Genomic DNA, 17,371 nt, shown 5'->3' with positions numbered 1-17,371 from the left:
ACTCCACCCGGCTGGATCAGTGTTGTTATTTGGATTACCTCCTGTATCCCTCCTCAATATTTGAACCCTTAACAATCTTAATTGCTTAATTGCACTTTGGGGATAAATAAAGTCTCTCTGACTCTGACTCTGATTAGAAAGAAGGAACTTGACTTATTGATGAATGGAAAACCCACTGTAGGTGTTTAGTGGTTAGACGCCAATTGACTCTGGGCAGAGCAGACCCCAGCTGAGAAAGGGAGACTAGACACTGCTGGTGGAGTTGAGGGTGGCTTGAATGAAGCTTGAGTGCTGAGATTCGGAGATGGGGAGCAGGTGGATTGCACAAAGGAGTCTGCGAAGGAGAAAGACAAATGCAGATGAAATTTAAAGTACGAGGCATGAATGTTGATTGGCCTGGAGAAGGGCGGGAGAAGGTGATTGGACTAGACCGGTGATGACACCTTTTCTACTGTAACATTTACAACCACAAAGTTAGTTTCAGGTATGACATTAATACCATATAAAGTACTGTTGAAACACAATTATATACAGTAAATGCCTCCTGTAACTTGACTCTTATGGTTTTGGGAGGTGTTTGTTCATCTGTCTGTAAACCTGATAAACTGCATTCTGCCAAGGTAACAGCATTGGCATCATCAGCTTGCAGTCAGGTGAGATGTACAGGTTCCTTGTTTTTGAGTCAGATACAACACAGACACACCTGAGCGAGGATGTCCAATCTCTTTTTCACACTTTCTTTCCATCATTTTAAGGTGAAACAACAGTGACAGGTGAGTGAGAACAAACTCAGCAGGTTTTATTCCTGGGTATTTGTTTTTCTCATTTCTGACAAAATTAAAATTGCAGGGTACAAATGTTTATGTAATTAAAAGTGCTAAATTCAGAATCTTGTTAGTGTCAGAGTAAGGTGTTCTCATTCTGAAGAGCACGTTAAAAGTAGGAATACTGCAACTGTGTCTTTTTACTTCAGGTACGTGCTGTTGATTTTCAACAAATACAATTCACTTTCCTCCCTTAACATGTTTGTCCTTTTTAACTGGACATATGAGTGGTTCAGAGGTCAGACAAGTTTTTATCCAGCTATCATCATTATGGAAAGTAAATGAAGAAACACTTTCAGTCATGCGATCTGTCAACCAGTGGCTGAAGCTACATCATTAAGCCTTTTTCATGTTTCATTAATTTCCTTTGTGTGTGGATGAGTCGATCAGCCTCAGAAAGCTTTATTAATCTTTTCAGTGGAACAGACTATGGCAGGAGCAATGAAACAGAGCTCTGGGATTCGAAGTCTGTAGCCTCACCATCACTGAGTGAATGCAGTGAGCTGTGGTTTCAGGCTTAGCAGAGGGACCAACAACAGCTTAGACAAAGACTGCATTCCATTTAAGCAATTTTCTATTATTGTTCGTGCATGTTAATAATTTACTGGAACATAGAGATGAGTCATTGTCATGGTATTAATTCTACCTGTACATTTCCTGTTGTGACAGCTGAAATTCTTCCAGAGTAAGAGTTGTGACATTAAGCTGGCGTAACAGCAACTGGTCAAAAGAACAGTCATATTGATAACAACACTAATAAACACATTTACTAAATGAACTACAGTGGAACCCCGACTTACGAAAGTAATCCGTTCCCGAGGTAAGTCGAAGCACCCATCACGCCTTTTGAGTGAGGCGATGCTGGCTGGAGACGAAGTTCTCAGTGGCGGAGGCTGAAGAAAGCATACGTATGCATGCATACAGCACCACCACGGGGAAAACTGGCATAACATTACGGTGTAAAGTTCTTGATTTTTTTCATTCAAAGATTAATCAGGCTTTAAACATAAGGAGGTAGTGCAACAGACACTGAAGTGCATGTTAAAGACGAAAGAAAACATTATTTTTATTAACAAACATTTTTAATCCACCAACAGCCCTGGCATCTAAAAACACTACAAGTGAAAAAGAATGGCAACAAAAAACAATGTACTATTCATTCAGACATTTTTACACAATTATTAACACTTCAACTTTCTTTGTAATGTCTGCTTGTATTTTAAGAAGTATCACATCTGGGTAAAAATATTACCACTAACTCAAAATTAGAGGAATAAGTGTACATATGTGTCAGTTGTATGCATGCATGCATACATATGCTGCATGTATATAACATTCTAAACATTCTAAACATTCTAAAACATTAAAACTAAAACTTTCATATTTTTAAAACTTGTATTGTATAATTTTTTTAATTTTCTATTTTATAATTTTTTTTTATTTTATATTTTTGTGCATTTTTATGTTTTTTAACTAATCACTACTGCTACTTTCATCGCTTTTTTCACCTTCTAAGGCACACTTTCACCTGGTTGACTTGCTGCTAGCCTCTTTGTGAAAAGTTTATCTAACAACGTCTGTCTCTGTCTACTTTTCAAAATGGATATCAAGTGGGAGAGGCAGATGTCACTAAAATGCTCTATAGCACGAGTGGTAAAGTTCTTTTCAGGGTGATTTTTTTCGACAAAATCGGCCACCTTCTGAAAATCGCGGAGAATGTCCTTGATATCGCCCGATGGTATGACGGCCTCCTCCTCCTCGCCGAATTGTTGCTGTACTGATGAGTGCTGCATCGCTTCCAACTCTTGCAGCTCTGTCGTTGACAACTCCTCTTGATGTTCAAGCACAAGGTCGTTTATATTCTCCTCCTTGACCTCAAGTCCCAGGGCGGTGCCAAGATTTATGATCTCCTCAACTTTGACTTCAGGTTGAGGTTCCCCCTCCTTCCCCTCAAAGCCTTCAAAATCTCAAGGGGCAACAGCATCAGGCCACAGCTTCCTCCAAGCAGAATTTAGCGTTCAACGACTCACCTCCCGCCATGCCAATGAAATCAACTTGAGTCATGCAACGATGTCGAAATTATTTTTCCAAAACTCCCTGAGGGTGAGCTGCGTACTCTCTGTTATGTCGGAACACCGTTCGAACATGTGTTTCGTGTACAGTTTCTTAAAATTAGAGATGACTTGCTGATCCATGGGCTGGGGGAGAGGGGTTGTGTAGGGAGGGAGGAAGAGAACCTTAATGAACGAGAACTCCTCCAGGATGTCGTCCTCGAGGCCAGAGGGGTGGGCGGGGGCGTTATCGATGCTCAGCAGGCACTTCATGGGGAGATCGTTCTCCTCAAGGAATTTCTTGACAGCAGGGCCAAAGACCAAGTTGACCCATTCGACAAAGAACTGTCGGGTCACCCAGGCCTTGGGGTTGGACCTCCACATAACCTCAAGCCTCTCCTTTAAAATTTTGTGTTTCTTGAAGGCACGCGGGTTTTCTGAGTGGTACACTAGGAGTGGCTTGACCTTACAGTCCCCACTGGCATTAGCACACAGGGCGAGGGTAAGACGGTCTGTCATGGGCTTGTGGCCTGGCATCTTTTGTTCCTCCGCGGTGATGTGCATACGCTGCGGCATTTTATTCCAGAAGAGGCCGGTCTCATCACAGTTAGTACCTGCTGGGGGGGTGTAGCCTTCTTGGTTTATGAGTTCCTCAAATTTTCTAACAAATTCTTCGGCAGCCTTGTGATCGGAACTTGCTGCCTCGCCGTGACGCACAACAGAGTGGATGCCAGTCCTCTTCTTGAACCGATCAAACCACCCATGCGACGCCCTAAACTCTGGGGAGGATGGGGGTGCCTCCTGCAAGGACGTCGATGCCGTTGGCTGCTCATTGGAAGGTGCCTTGCTTACTAAATCATTATAAATTGAGGACGCCTTCTCGCAAATGATCGTCTCGGTGAGTGTATCGCCAGCCTTTCCCTTGTCTTTAATCCAAACAAGGAGAAACCTTTCCATCTCATCGTGTATGTGGCTCCTCCTTTTGGACATGATGGTGGTGCCCGTTGAAGGTTTACCTGCTTTGATGACTTCTTTTTGTTTTAGAATTATTCCTATGGTCAAAGGATTTCGGCCATTCTCACGTGCAATAGCACTAAGTTTCACACCTCACTCATATTTATGAATAATTTCTCTCTTTGTTGTCATCGAGAGCACTTTACGCTTCTTCTTTTCACTCGAATCGCTTGCAGGCCTCATTGTGAATGAACAATAGGCTATTGGCTAATTGCTAACTGCAACATCAACACAATACGAAAGCCAAGGTGGTTGGCACATAATTCGGAAGGCATTCTAGGCATTCTGGGCATTCTGGGCTCGGCCAATCAGAGCCTGCTGATTTCGGAACACAGGCATTTTGCCGTAACACGGGCAGAAATATTGCCGTTCAGTGCCTTCATAACTTGAATTTTCCGTTTAATGGGGTATTTGTAAGTCGGGGTTCCACTGTATATTTGCATTATAAATTATGTGATGGGAAATTATACTGAGCGAGTACATGATCAAGAATTTTGACTTTGTTAGGGAAACAGGGGGAGTTGTTTGAAACACTGACTTCAGTTACAAGTTGTTATTATTGTTACATTAAAACTATGTGGTGTGTATATCAAGAGTTAAACTAGATATTATTTTGACCATATGATCCATGAGCAGGCATTTCTATGCTATTACAAGGGCACTCTACTAATATACTGTACTAATGTGTCTGTTACGGTTGGAAGGAGGACTCAAGCGCAGGACTCCGGTACTGATGCTTACAAGAAGAGTTTATTTACAAGTCACCAGGTGTATATACAAGAATGTGCAGGGGGGTGTTATATACAGCTGAGTGGGGGAAGAAGGGGTCTCCAGGGAAGTCCAAGGGAAAGTATACGTTCTTCAGAATATCCACTCACACGATCACAGGTTCACACTCCAACACTGCCACACGGGAAACACACGGGGAAAAATCCAAGAGGTTCTGTAGACAGGGAGACAGGGTTAAGGACGATGCACAGAGGAAAACACTCTTCACTAAACTTGCTGTAGCTTTGACTTTACTAACGCGTGGTAGACAACGATCCAGCGACGAACAGCAGTCACCTCCTGGCTTAAATGCTGCTCCCCTTAATGAGACACCTGGGTCTCATCTCCCGAGGGCGTGGGCCAAGGGCATGAACCCACAGTGAGTTCCGCCCCGGCGAGAGAGAAGAGGAAGAGAAACAGAGAGGGCTGATCAGCGTGCAGCTGATCCGCCTGGCCGTGACAGTACCCCCCCCCCTGACGGGAGCCTCCCGGCGACCCCCAGGCTTGTCAGGGTGAGCCGCATGGAACGCCCGCACCACACCCCGATCCAAGAGGGCCGCCCGCGGGATCCAAGAACGCTCCTCCATTCCGTAGCCCTCCCAATCCACGAGATACTGCAGACCGCGCCCCCGGCGCCGGACATCCATGATCCGCGAAACGGTGAAAGCCGGGTGGCCATCAATGACCCGGGCGGGTGGAGGGGGTCTGGAAGGAGGGCACAGAGGACTAGAGAGACACGGCTTCACTTGCGACACGTGGAAGGAGTTATGGATCCTCATATTCCGGGGCAGGCGAAGGCGGACAGAGACAGGGTTAATCACAGAGTCGACCTCAAAGGGACCGATGAAAGTGGGAGACAGTTTCTTGGACTCAGACCTGAGGGGGATGAATCTGGTAGACAGCCAAACCTTTTGTCCAGGTGTGTAGGTGGGAGCAGGGGTCCGGTGGCGATCCGCCAGGCGCTTATTGCGTTCCACCGTGCGGAGAAGGGAGGCCCGAGTCGCTCTCCAGGCGCGCCGACACCTCCGAAGATGCTGTTGGACAGAGGGAACAAAGTGCTCACCCTCGACGGCTGGGAAGAGTGGCGGTTGATAGCCCAAGGACGCCTCGAAAGGGGACACACCGGTGGCAGAGGAGGTAAGGCTGTTATGAGCATACTCAATCCATGACAGTTGCTCGCTCCAAGTTGACTGGTTAGTGGAGACCAGGCACCGGAGAGCAGCTTCGAGCTCCTGGTTGGCACGCTCCGTTTGGCCATTCGTCTGCGGGTGGAAACCAGAGGAGAGACTGACCTGAGCTCCGAGGGCACTGCAGAACTCCTTCCATACACGCGACGTGAACTGCGGTCCTCTGTCTGACACAATGTCCGTGGGGATGCCATGGAGGCGAAACACGTGGTCAGCTAGCAGCCGGGCGGTCTCTAGAGCAGTGGGGAGCTTAGGGAGGGCGACAAAATGAGCAGCTTTGGAGAAGCGGTCCACAATGGTGAGAATCACAGAGTTACCTGACGAGACGGGCAAACCAGTGATGAAGTCAACAGCGATGTGCGACCAAGGGCGGCTCGGAGTCGGCAGAGGGTAAAGGAGGCCAGAGGGTGGTTGATGGACACTCTTGTTTTGAGCGCAGGTCGAGCATGCGGAAATATACTCGCGGACGTCTTTGGCAAGGGAAGGCCACCAGGCGAAACGTTGGAGGAAGGTAATAGTGCGGTGGACCCCCGGGTGGCAGGTGAATCTGGCAGTATGAGCCCAATGTAACACTCGTGACCTTACTGAGGGGGGGACGAAGAGCAACCCTGGAGGGCCCGTTCCGGGGTCCGGTTCTGTCCGCTGAGCCTCTCGAATAGCCGACTCGATCTCCCAGGTCAGGGCCCCGACTACACAGGTGGGCGGTAGAATGGGAGAGTCCCGAGTTGCGTCTTCGGAGGCGGCGAATTGGCGTGAGAGGGCGTCTGGCTTGACATTACGGGAACCGGGTCTGTAAGTGATCATAAACTGGAATCTAGTGAAAAACAGGGCCCACCTGGCTTGCCTGGCGTTGAGGCGTTTTGCCGATCGAATGTACTCCAAGTTCTTGTGATCGGTCCAGACCACAAACGGCTGGGCAGCACCCTCTAACCAATGGCGCCACTCCTCCAGGGCTAGCTTGATGGCTAGTAGCTCTCGATCTCCCACATCATAGTTGCTCTCTGCAGAGCTGAGACGGCGTGAAAAGTAGGCACAGGGATGCAGCTTACCTCCTTGCTGCTGGGAAAGCACCGCCCCCACTCCAGCGTCCGAGGCATCCACCTCCACAACGAACTGCCGGTCGAGATCGGGTTGGACGAGAATGGGCGCCGAGGAAAAGCGGTCCTTCAGATGGGCAAACGCACATTGAGCCAGCCCATCCCAGCAGAAGGGAACCTTGGGAGAAGTAAGACGGGTCAGAGGCAGGACCAGTTTACTATAGTTGCGAACAAAGCGCCGATAAAAGTTCGCGAACCCCAGAAAGCTTTGAAGCTGTTTACGGTTAGAGGGGGTCGGCCAGTCAACAACGGCTTGAACCTTTGCGGGATCAGTCTTGAGGTTACCCCGATCTATGACGTGGCCCAGGAAGGAAACAGTTGAGACATGAAACTCACACTTCTCCCCTTTAACAAAGAGACGATTTTCGAGGAGACGCTGAAGCACTTGCCTGACATGGCGTCGGTGGTCGGCGACAGACTGGGAGAAGATGAGGATGTCATCCAAGTAAATGAAAACGAAATGGTCGATGAAATCTCGGAGCACGTCATTCACGAGAGCCTGAAACACAGCTGGAGCATTGGTGAGACCAAAAGGCATCACAAGATATTCGAAATGGCCCAGGTGAGTATTGAAAGCCGTCTTCCACTCGTCTCCCTCCCTAATCCTCACCAGATGGTAGGCGTTGCGCAGGTCCAACTTTGTGAAGATGGTGGCACCCTGAAGCAGCTCGAACGCGGAACTCAGCAGAGGGAGGGGATACTTGTTTTTAACTGTGATGGCGTTGAGGCCGCGATAGTCAATACAGGGCCGTAAACTTTTATCTTTTTTGGTGACAAAAAAGAAACCAGCAGCAACAGGTGAGGACGAGGGGCGAATGAGACCAGCGGCAAGTGACTCATTGATGTAATTTTCCATGCTTTCCCGCTCCGGTCGAGACAGGCTATACAACCTACTGGTCGGAAGCGGCGCGCCTGGGAGGAGGTCAATCCCACAATCGTACGGCCGGTGAGGGGGAAGAGAGCGTGCCTTATCTTTACAAAACACTTGCGCCAGGTCGTGATAGTCAGACGGTATGGAGGACAGATCAGGCGGTTCTGAAATAGTTTTATTGAGTGGTAGGTTCATGGCAGGGGTGGCGGCTTTTAAACAGGACATGTGACACTCCTCCCCCCACCCCGAAATACTCTTTTTCCTCCAATCAATCACAGGGTTATGTTGACACAGCCAGGGATAGCCCAAGACTAGTGGAGTGAGTGGGGCCTTAAAGACGTACAACTGTATGGTTTCAACATGATTGCCGGAAAGAGACAGGGAAATCGGTTCTGTGACATGAGTAATGTCTGGAAGACGCTGGCCACTAAGGGCTGTGACTTGGAGTGAATGAGACAGAGGCTCCGTGCTAAAACCTAACTTCAGTGCCAGCGAGGCATCAATAAAATTCTGTTCTGCCCCGGAATCAATCAGAGCGTCGAGAGAATGAGTCCTGAGACGAACCGTTAGCTTAGCCGCAATCATGAGACGAGGAGGAGACTGAGAACATGAGACCTCGCCCACCCGTACACTCCTCACTACCGGCGGGCGCTGTCTTTTAGCCACGCCTGGCAATCCATGGCAATATGGCCCTTGCGGCCACAATAATAGCACTCACCGGCCCTCCAGCGACGATACCGCTCCTCGGGCGACAGACTGGAGCGGCCCAGTTGCATGGGCTGTTCACTTTCTTCCGTGCTGTCCAACGAGTGACTGCCGCTAGGCGCGCCCCCACCTGACGTCTCCATGCGCCCCGGGGGCCTCTGGGAAATGTAGTTTCCGATTCCCCGACGCGCCCGTAGGTGCTCATCCAACTTCACACACAGCGTAATCACATCAGACAAGGTCTTAGGAACATCTCTCATCATCAGTTCTCTCTTTAACTCATCACAAACATTATTCAGGAGAGTACTTATCAATGCCAACTGCCCCCAGCCAGTCTCTTCGGCCAAGGTCCAGAATTCGACCGAAAAATCCGCCATACTCCGCCTCCCCTGCTTCAAATTTAACAGTCTGTGGGCAGCCGCCTCCGCTCCGGTGCCTCTTTCAAAAACACTCTTAAATTTGGTGAGGAAGTCCTCATAAGAAATGTCCGGGGCTGTTCTCAAAACAGCTTGCGCCCAGTTTAATGCGTGCCCGCGTAATAGTTGAACCATAAAGGCGATTTTGGCCCCATCTGTCTCATATGTTCTTCGTAACTGACGGAATTGTAGTGTGATCTGAGTCAAAAATCCACCACATTTATCGAACTCACCCGAGAAAGGCTCCGGCGCTGGTAACGATCGCTCCGGTGGTTCTGTGGGGGCCGGCGTGGGGGAAACAGGCGGAGCGGCTGCAGAGGGACTGGGAGCCGATAGCTGAGGAGAAACAGACGGAGGGGGTGAGGGTGGGCTTACCGACGGTAGACGTTGAGCGAGGGCTTGAGTGAGTGCGGCCAGTTGTTGATTTATGTGCCGAAGCATGTGTTCGTGGCGTTCCAGAATTGCCTCCGGGGTGAGGACGGGTTGCTGGGTGGGGTTTGAGTCCGCTGAGTCCATGATGGCTGGATCGTTATTGTTACGGTTGGAAGGAGGACTCAAGCGCAGGACTCCGGTACTGATGCTTACAAGAAGAGTTTATTTACAAGTCACCAGGTGTATATACAAGAATGTGCAGGGGGGTGTTATATACAGCTGAGTGGGGGAAGAAGGGGTCTCCAGGGAAGTCCAAGGGAAAGCATACGTTCTTCAGAATATCCACTCACATGATCACAGGTTCACACTCCAACACTGCCACACGGGAAACACACGGGGAAAAATCCAAGAGGTTCTGTAGACAGGGAGACAGGGTTAAGGACGATGCACAGAGGAAAACACTCTTCACTAAACTTGCTGTAGCTTTGACTTTACTAACGCGTGGTAGACAACGATCCAGCGACGAACAGCAGTCACCTCCTGGCTTAAATGCTGCTCCCCTTAATGAGACACCTGGGTCTCATCTCCCGAGGGCGTGGGCCAAGGGCATGAACCCACAGTGAGTTCCGCCCCGGCGAGAGAGAAGAGGAAGAGAAACAGAGAGGGCTGATCAGCGTGCAGCTGATCCGCCTGGCCGTGACAGTGTCAGATCATGTTTTTCTACCAACTCTGTCTTGATCTAAACTACATTCCCTGTTAAGTGTTTGTGGCATTAAGATGCTGACAAAAGGTGTCCACAGGTACATACAGACACATCTGCCAAAGTGCTGAAAACTCCTTCGTTGTACTTCCTGTTAGAGCATGCATCCATTGGACTACATTTTACATTATGACACAACACAATACCAGCTATATTTCTTAACAGATCCGTTAGGATTTGTGGTACTACACTGTACTTTAAATATGCAAGGCATTAACAATTCATGATTGACATACTGAGTACGTAACAGTAAAGTTCAGGAAACACATACAGGTGATCACACCCACAAACTACACCCTTTTTGGCTTCTACCTCAAAGCACACTGTGTTCTGTTGATCTTATGTGCTGCACAATAATGTTTAATATTTAGTATTTACTGTCATATTCCCATATATCATTGTGATGTTGTTTATTCTATTACTCTTGTTCTCTTCTGCTTGTTTTCTTTTTTCTTTCTCAGCAGGTGATCCAGGTGATTGATATATGCATTTTTTTTCTTTTTTTTTTTCTGCTCATTCTGTTGGTTTTTGTTTTTTGCCCTTCTCCCCCGTCCCTCTTCTCAGCTGTTTCTCTTTCCCTCTTTCTTTCTCCCCTTCTTTCCCCCAGTCAAGTCTGTCCCGTATTCAGTAAATGAAAATAAAATAAACAATAAAAGGTGAATCAAATGGACCATTACGGCAAGGCTGGGATGGTCAATTTGGTAAAGCAAATCCGTTGGGCATCTTTCTTTGCCTTTAGACAACAATTCTGATGGCAAAAGAGCCAAACGGGACAGGCAAAAAAAAAAAAAAAAAAAAAAAGGAAACACATCCTAGCTGTGTCTCTGCTATACTGCCTTGACTTGAAGTACTAATCGCATTTTGCCCTCCAGCTCTCTTCTAATAAATCATGTTCTGTAACTAATAATATTCATGTTATGAAAGTTAAATTATACTCAATGTTTTTTTTTGAGAATTTAAATCTTGCAGATTAAAAATGTAAGTCAGTTGAACGATAAAAACCTTTTTGAGCAGTAATGCGCTCACAAGGTAATGTTCAAACATGCAAGACATGTGTCACCTGTACACCTTGAACAGTTATCTTTCAAGGTGCACACACAATAACTACAATTGTAGTTGTGAACCAAGAGATCAAGATCAGAACTAGTGATGGGAAGTTCGGCTCTTTTCAGAGAGACAACTCTTGTGGCACGACTCCCAAGGAAGAGCTGGCTCTTTTGGCTCCCAAATGGCTTCTAATTTATTATCTTCAACAGCATAATATTTTAGCCTTACTTGGCAAATATGAATGCTTCGTGTGTTGATAAACCATTTTGTATTTAGTGTTTTTATGAGCAGCCTTATAACTGCCTAATTTTGTGTATTTCTTCTGTTTCAAAAGCAGGCATTCTTACTTAATTTTAATATTTTAATCAAATGTTTAATTTTAATTTGACACAAAAACAAATGAACAAAACTCTGTAAACAAATCCGCAGAGCAGGAACAGAACCAAACTCAGTAACCAAACAGTATGTCTGGAGAGCAGTTTCTCCTCTGAGTTATTATCTTTTCTGTTTTTGAGAAGACTCTTTCCGAAGGTGCAGCTGTAATGCATAGTCTCCCCTCCATCACCTTCACCAGGTGTGGAAAACTGTGACCTTGGCCTGCCACCAGCTCAGGGGGTCTTCTCCATGTTGGAAAGATAACATCTCATCTCTCAAGATAGCATTGCATCTCCAGTAGAGCATCAGCTCTTTGCAGCATCTCCTGTAGCTCTTTCGTTAAAGAGTCTCCACACAGCAGAAGTTTGTGGCTCCTCCTCCAATTGGCCCTCTAATGATGGAGCTGGGTGGCTGCTGGGGGTGCATTTTGCTGCTGAGGCAGTTATTCTCTGAAGTGCTTCATCAACAGCTCTGTTGTCACTTAATTAAGGCTTTTTAAACCTGCGATCCAGTAATGCAGTTTCTGAGAGGGTAGTGTTGAACTCCATATGCAGAAATGTTTGGTCCATGGCTGAATAAAGAGGTGCAACCAATTCCAACCAATCATGCTGTGTGTGATGTATGTGGGAGGACAGTGGCAACACAATAAACCTTGTTTAAAAAAATTGGGGAGCCGGCTCTCACTTGATGGAAGTTGGCTCTTAGAGTCGATGCTTTTGCACATGACACATCACTATTCAGAACTAATCTTATCTGTTCCACGGTCTAAATTTGGTAGGGACAGAGCCTTTCTGTGGCAAGTCCCAGACTCTGGAGTAGTCGGCCTCTAAATATTAGGTCTGCACAAATGCTGGAACATTTTCAGTCTTTACTGAAGACAAATACTTTTGACTGGCTTTTAGCACACGTCGATGCACTTTTTGCAGCATGAGATGTTTGAAATGTGCAATACAAATAAACTTGACATTGACCTTGACAATAGCTACCGTAACTACAGTTATTGTGTTCCAGTGAGTCCTGTAGACTGACAGAGTTACAGAGTTTGTCTCTCAGCTGGTTCTTTGGATGCTTTTAACCCCAGTAAGGACTCAAGACTCTCAGTGTTGGTAGTGAAATTTGTTTCTTTGATAATTGTGTGTTTTTACAGTCCATTCCACCCCCCTCCTCGGCAGCGGCGCCACGGACTACACCTCCGTCACAGTGTTGTTCTGTGTTCATCTGCAACCCAGACTACAAATCTCTCTGTAAGTCTTTCAGACCGATAGATGTCAGTGACTTTGTTCCTCAGCTCTTTCTTTAGTTGGTTGTGTGATGTGCTGCTGTTTGAGATCTGCTCCACTTTGTTACACAGCCTGAAAGTTACATGTCTGGAAGTAGTCAGGCCTGGGTGTGACAGTGAAAGTCAGCTTTCAAAAAGTTGCGGTTAAGCACAGTTAACTCATAATTTAATGGCTCTGCATGTGAGGACCCAGGAGAGCTCTATCCCTATCTCTGATGTCCAAACTTAGCCCAACATTACTCAGGTTGAGCCTTCACAATGAAACCAAAACAGACCAATCAAAACACAAAAAGTGAATATCCTGCACTAAACGCCAGCAACCGAGACAGTTTTCTTATTCTGTGTTATTCTATCCATTTTCTTCCGCTTATCCTGTGCCAGGTCACTGTGGCAGCAGCCTAAGCAGAGAAGCCCAGACCTCCCTCTCCCCGACCACCTCCTCCAGCTTGTCTGAAGGGAACACCAAGGTGTTTCCAGGCCAGCTGAGAGATATAATCTCTCCAGTGTGTCCTGGGTCTGCCCCGGGGCCTCCCCCCAGTGGGACTTTCCCAGAACACCTTACCCGTACAACGATTGTATTAGTAGGGTGGCTGCAGCTCAGGTGTCAGAGCAGGTCACTTACTAAACGGAAGGTTGGTAGTTTAATCCCATTCTGCTCCTGTCTGCATGCCAAATATCCTTGGGCAAGATACTAACCCCATGTTGCTCTCCGATGCATTCATCAGAATACGAATGCGTGTGAGTGTTAAATAGGATTGAATGGCCTCTAGCAATGGGCCAAAAACCCCATATTCCCGAAGCACCTCCCACACTCCGAAGGACAGTATTAAATGCCTTCTCCAAGTCCACAAAACACATGTAGACTAGTTCGGCAAACTCCCATGCACCCTCAAGTATCCAGTGTTCAGTGTTTCACGACCAGGGCAAAAACAGCATTGTTCCTCTTTTACCCGAGGTTCGACTAACGGATGGACTCTCCTTTCCAGCATCCTGGCATAGACTTTTCCAGGGAGGGGTGTGATCCCCGTATAGTTGAAACACACCCTCTGGTCCCCCTTCTTAAAGATGGGAATCACCACCCCTGTCTGCCAATCCAGAGGTACTGCCCGTGATCTCTCCGCAACACTGCAGAGAAGTGTCAACCAAGACAGCCCTCAGGGCGGACCTCATCCACCCCAGAGCCTCTGCCACCAAGGAGTTATTTAACTGCCTCAGTCACCTCAACCCACAGCATGTCTTTATCTTGTCTTCCTTCTCTCACCCCAACCGGTCACAGCAGATGGCCGCCCCTCCCTGAGCCTGGCTCTGCCGGAGGTTTCTTCCTGTTAAAAGGGAGTTTTTCCTTCCCACTGTCGCCAAAGTGCTTGCTCATAGGGGGGTCATATGATTGTTGGGTTTTTCTCTGTATCTATTATTGTACGATCTACTGTACAGTATAAAGCACCTTGAGGCGACTGTTGTTGTGATTTGGTGCTATATAAATAAAATTGAATTGAATTGAATTGAACCCAGAGATAGGTGAGCTGTCCTCTAGCCGTCCACAGGGGATTAAGGAGGTCCACGACGTATTCCTTCTATCAGGGCCTCAGTGCCTGCCCGCTGCGCGGCACACAATGCACCCAACCCCTACGGCGCCTCCTGCAGGTGGTGGGCCAGCAGGAGGATGGGCCTATGTCCCTTTTCTGGGCTGTGCCTGGCCAGGCCCCATGGACTAAGCCCTGGCCACCAAAAGCTCACCCTCGGGCAGCCTCCCCACTGTCCCTGATCCCTGGGACACACAAACCCCTCCAAAATGATAAGGTAGTGATTTGCGGAGTGGTGCTGTATGTAATGTGTAATTTTAAATGTAATAAATGTCATTTTTACCTTCCAGTGTAAAGCACCTTGAGGTGGCTGTTGTTGTGATTCAGAGCTATATGAATAAAACTGAATCGATTTTGCAAATCTTCTTTTGACTGATTTATGAAATATTCCAACAAAGTATAATAAAATATTACTGAAATGTTTTACTTCACAGGAAAGTTTACTGTTACAGATTTATTGAGACCATCTAGTGTATGTGAGTTCCATTTATACTCTTTGCATGGTAACTGTGAGGTGTTTGTGCCGCAGACTGAACCTGGACCAAGAGACTAAGAATCAGGCCAACAGCTTCTCAGCTGAAGGATGCAGAGAGGACACTTTCCATCAGGACAAACCAGGATCAGAGAACCCGTGACACTCATCTCTCTTTGAAACTATGGCCGCTGCAGATCCCTCAGCTGACTCTGAACTCGAGTATTTATGTTTAGCTCATCTGAACATATGTGGTCTTAGGAATAAGCATCCTGACGTTGAGAAAATATTAACAGATTCTAACATTCATGTGCTGGCGTTAACTGAAACTCATTTAGACAACAGTGTTAAAAACTCTGAACTACATATAGAGAAATTCAGGTTTTACAGGAAGGATAGAAACAGTAATGGAGGTGGTGTCTGTTTCTATATTCACGATCACATGACAGTTATTCAGCGGTATGACTTGGATCACAAAGATCTCGAGATGATCTGGGTTGAGATTTACCTTCCAGATACCAGACCAGTGTTAGTGGGATGTTGTTACAGACCATCAGGCAGCAAAATAGATTATTTAATTAAAATCTGCAGAAAAATAGAAATGGTGTCAAATGAAGACAAAGACATTTTCCTTCTGGGAGACTTTAACTTTGACTGGTCGAAAGAGTCTACAAAAAAGACAAGGATTGATTTTGTCTCCTCTGTGTGTGGACTGACCCAGATCGTAAAAAAGCCTGCCAGGGCGCACGTGACAAATTCACGATCCACATCAAAATATATTGATCACATCTACACAAATATTCCAGCGCTCTGCTCAGAACCAGACGGTCACCAAGTTAAATCAATCAGTAATCATAAGCTCATCACTGCCACTGTACGAAGAAGAGTCCCCAGAAGTAGAAACTCAGAAACAGATCCCCTCAGTGAACCCTTAAAGTCTCCTCCTGTTCTTTCTGAAGTGTCTCCATCAGAGTTTCTTATTAAAAAGAAGATCATGGAAAACAAACACTGTTCTCTTGAGTTTAGGAAAGTTGAGGATAAGGAAGTTGAGAGGTTGATGTCCGACGTTGATGCTTATGTTCTACAAGCTGCAGCTCCATCCATCTCTGCTCCCATATGTCACATCCTGAACTCGTGCATCCACCGCGGCAAGTTCCCATCAGAGAATCTTGAGAGCTGCGTATTCCGTCCTGATCCGATCCTGGAGAAAGTACTCCTCCAGCAGATGCAGGGATACTTTTATAACAATGAACTTTTCACTCATCATCAAACTCTTGGTGACATAACTGATCATTGGCTCACAGAACTGAAAAAAAAAAGAAAAGTTGGAGTTGTATTCATAGATTTCAGTTCGTCCTCTGATGTCATCAGTCCTAATCTGCTGCTTCCCAAACTGAAGTCTTACCATTTCTCAGATTCGGCCATTTCTATAATGAGAAGTTTTCTCTCTGATGGAAACAGCTGCTCATGTCGCTGGACAGACACTCACTGTGAGATGCCACGAGGAAGCTGCATGACTCACTTCCTGTTCTCTGTTTATACAAACGATCTGAAAGTTGCTTTAAAAAGTGCTCATGTTGTTGTGAGTAACAGTAAGCTGATGATGTATCACTCAGAAAAAAAGCACCAGGATTTACAGGAATTGTTGAGAGATGAATCAGAAATTGTGCGTGGCTGGCTCAGAGAAAACAGCATGGTTTTAAAGACGTTCACATCAACAGTAATCAGAACCACGACGCAGGTGAAGAAAATACAAACACTCCTCAGAGCCACACTCAGTGTAAATGTGCAAGAGTTTAACTGGATCGGAATATTAGGAGTTTTACTGCACGATGCTCCTCATCTGGTTTGGACATCTTAATGAAATCTTTCTGAAAGAAAAGCTTTGGTTTGAAAAGGAAGTGCTGTACAGTTTGCTCCTCCCCCTTTTCAATGTAAATATTTATTCTCTCATTTGAGTCTCTTCAGAAGTGGAGAATTTTGTACTCTACCAGTCTGCACCCTGGAAGTCTGTCTGGTGAGATATTTAATTATAGAGGTGATTTATTAGATTATTAAGAATGAGAAAATATTGAAAGGTTGTTGACTTTCGAAGCCAGTGTGTTTTAACTACTCTCTTCATATTTTAATGGTCATTTTATCACTTAATGTGCTTTTCTGTGGTTACATAATTTTATCACTTTCTTTATTTGTGCGCTTCGAAGAAGCAGTGACCAGCAGAGAGTGTGTGTGTGTGTGTGTGTGTGTGTGTGTGTGTGTGTGTGTGTGTGTGTGTGTGTGTGTGTGTGTGTGTGCACAGAGAATGAAATAAAATAGGAAAATGGACATTTTGGGATGGATGTGATTTTTACTGCAGTAGTCTGTTAGGGTCAGGGGTCACTGCCTCTGTTGAATCATGTTCCTTGTTTTTGTAAAAAAAAATATATGTGCTCATAAAAAATAAAAAAAAAACAACTCCTCAAAACTTCTTCTTTTTATTGTTGTGGGTCTTCACCTTACAATTTAAACCGTCTAGGCATTATATCAATAAAATTAAATTCTTCTTCTCCC

The 17,371-nt window shown here is 46.2% G+C and overlaps 1 long non-coding RNA gene across 1 annotated transcript; it reads left to right on the top strand.

Moving 5' to 3' along the window:
• Window positions 1–666: 666 nt before the first annotated feature.
• Window positions 667–17,285, top strand: LOC309689947. Its single transcript, XR_014271563.1, has 3 exons — window positions 667–773; window positions 12,635–12,731; window positions 14,879–17,285. It is a non-coding gene; the product is annotated as an uncharacterized lncRNA (long non-coding RNA).
• The last annotated feature ends 86 nt before the right edge of the window (window positions 17,286–17,371 follow it).

Source organism: Aulonocara stuartgranti (assembly GCF_965226115.1).
Source record: "Aulonocara stuartgranti genome assembly, chromosome: 15".
NCBI lineage: Eukaryota > Metazoa > Chordata > Actinopteri > Cichliformes > Cichlidae > Aulonocara > Aulonocara stuartgranti.
This window is presented reverse-complemented; position numbering and strand designations above follow the sequence as displayed.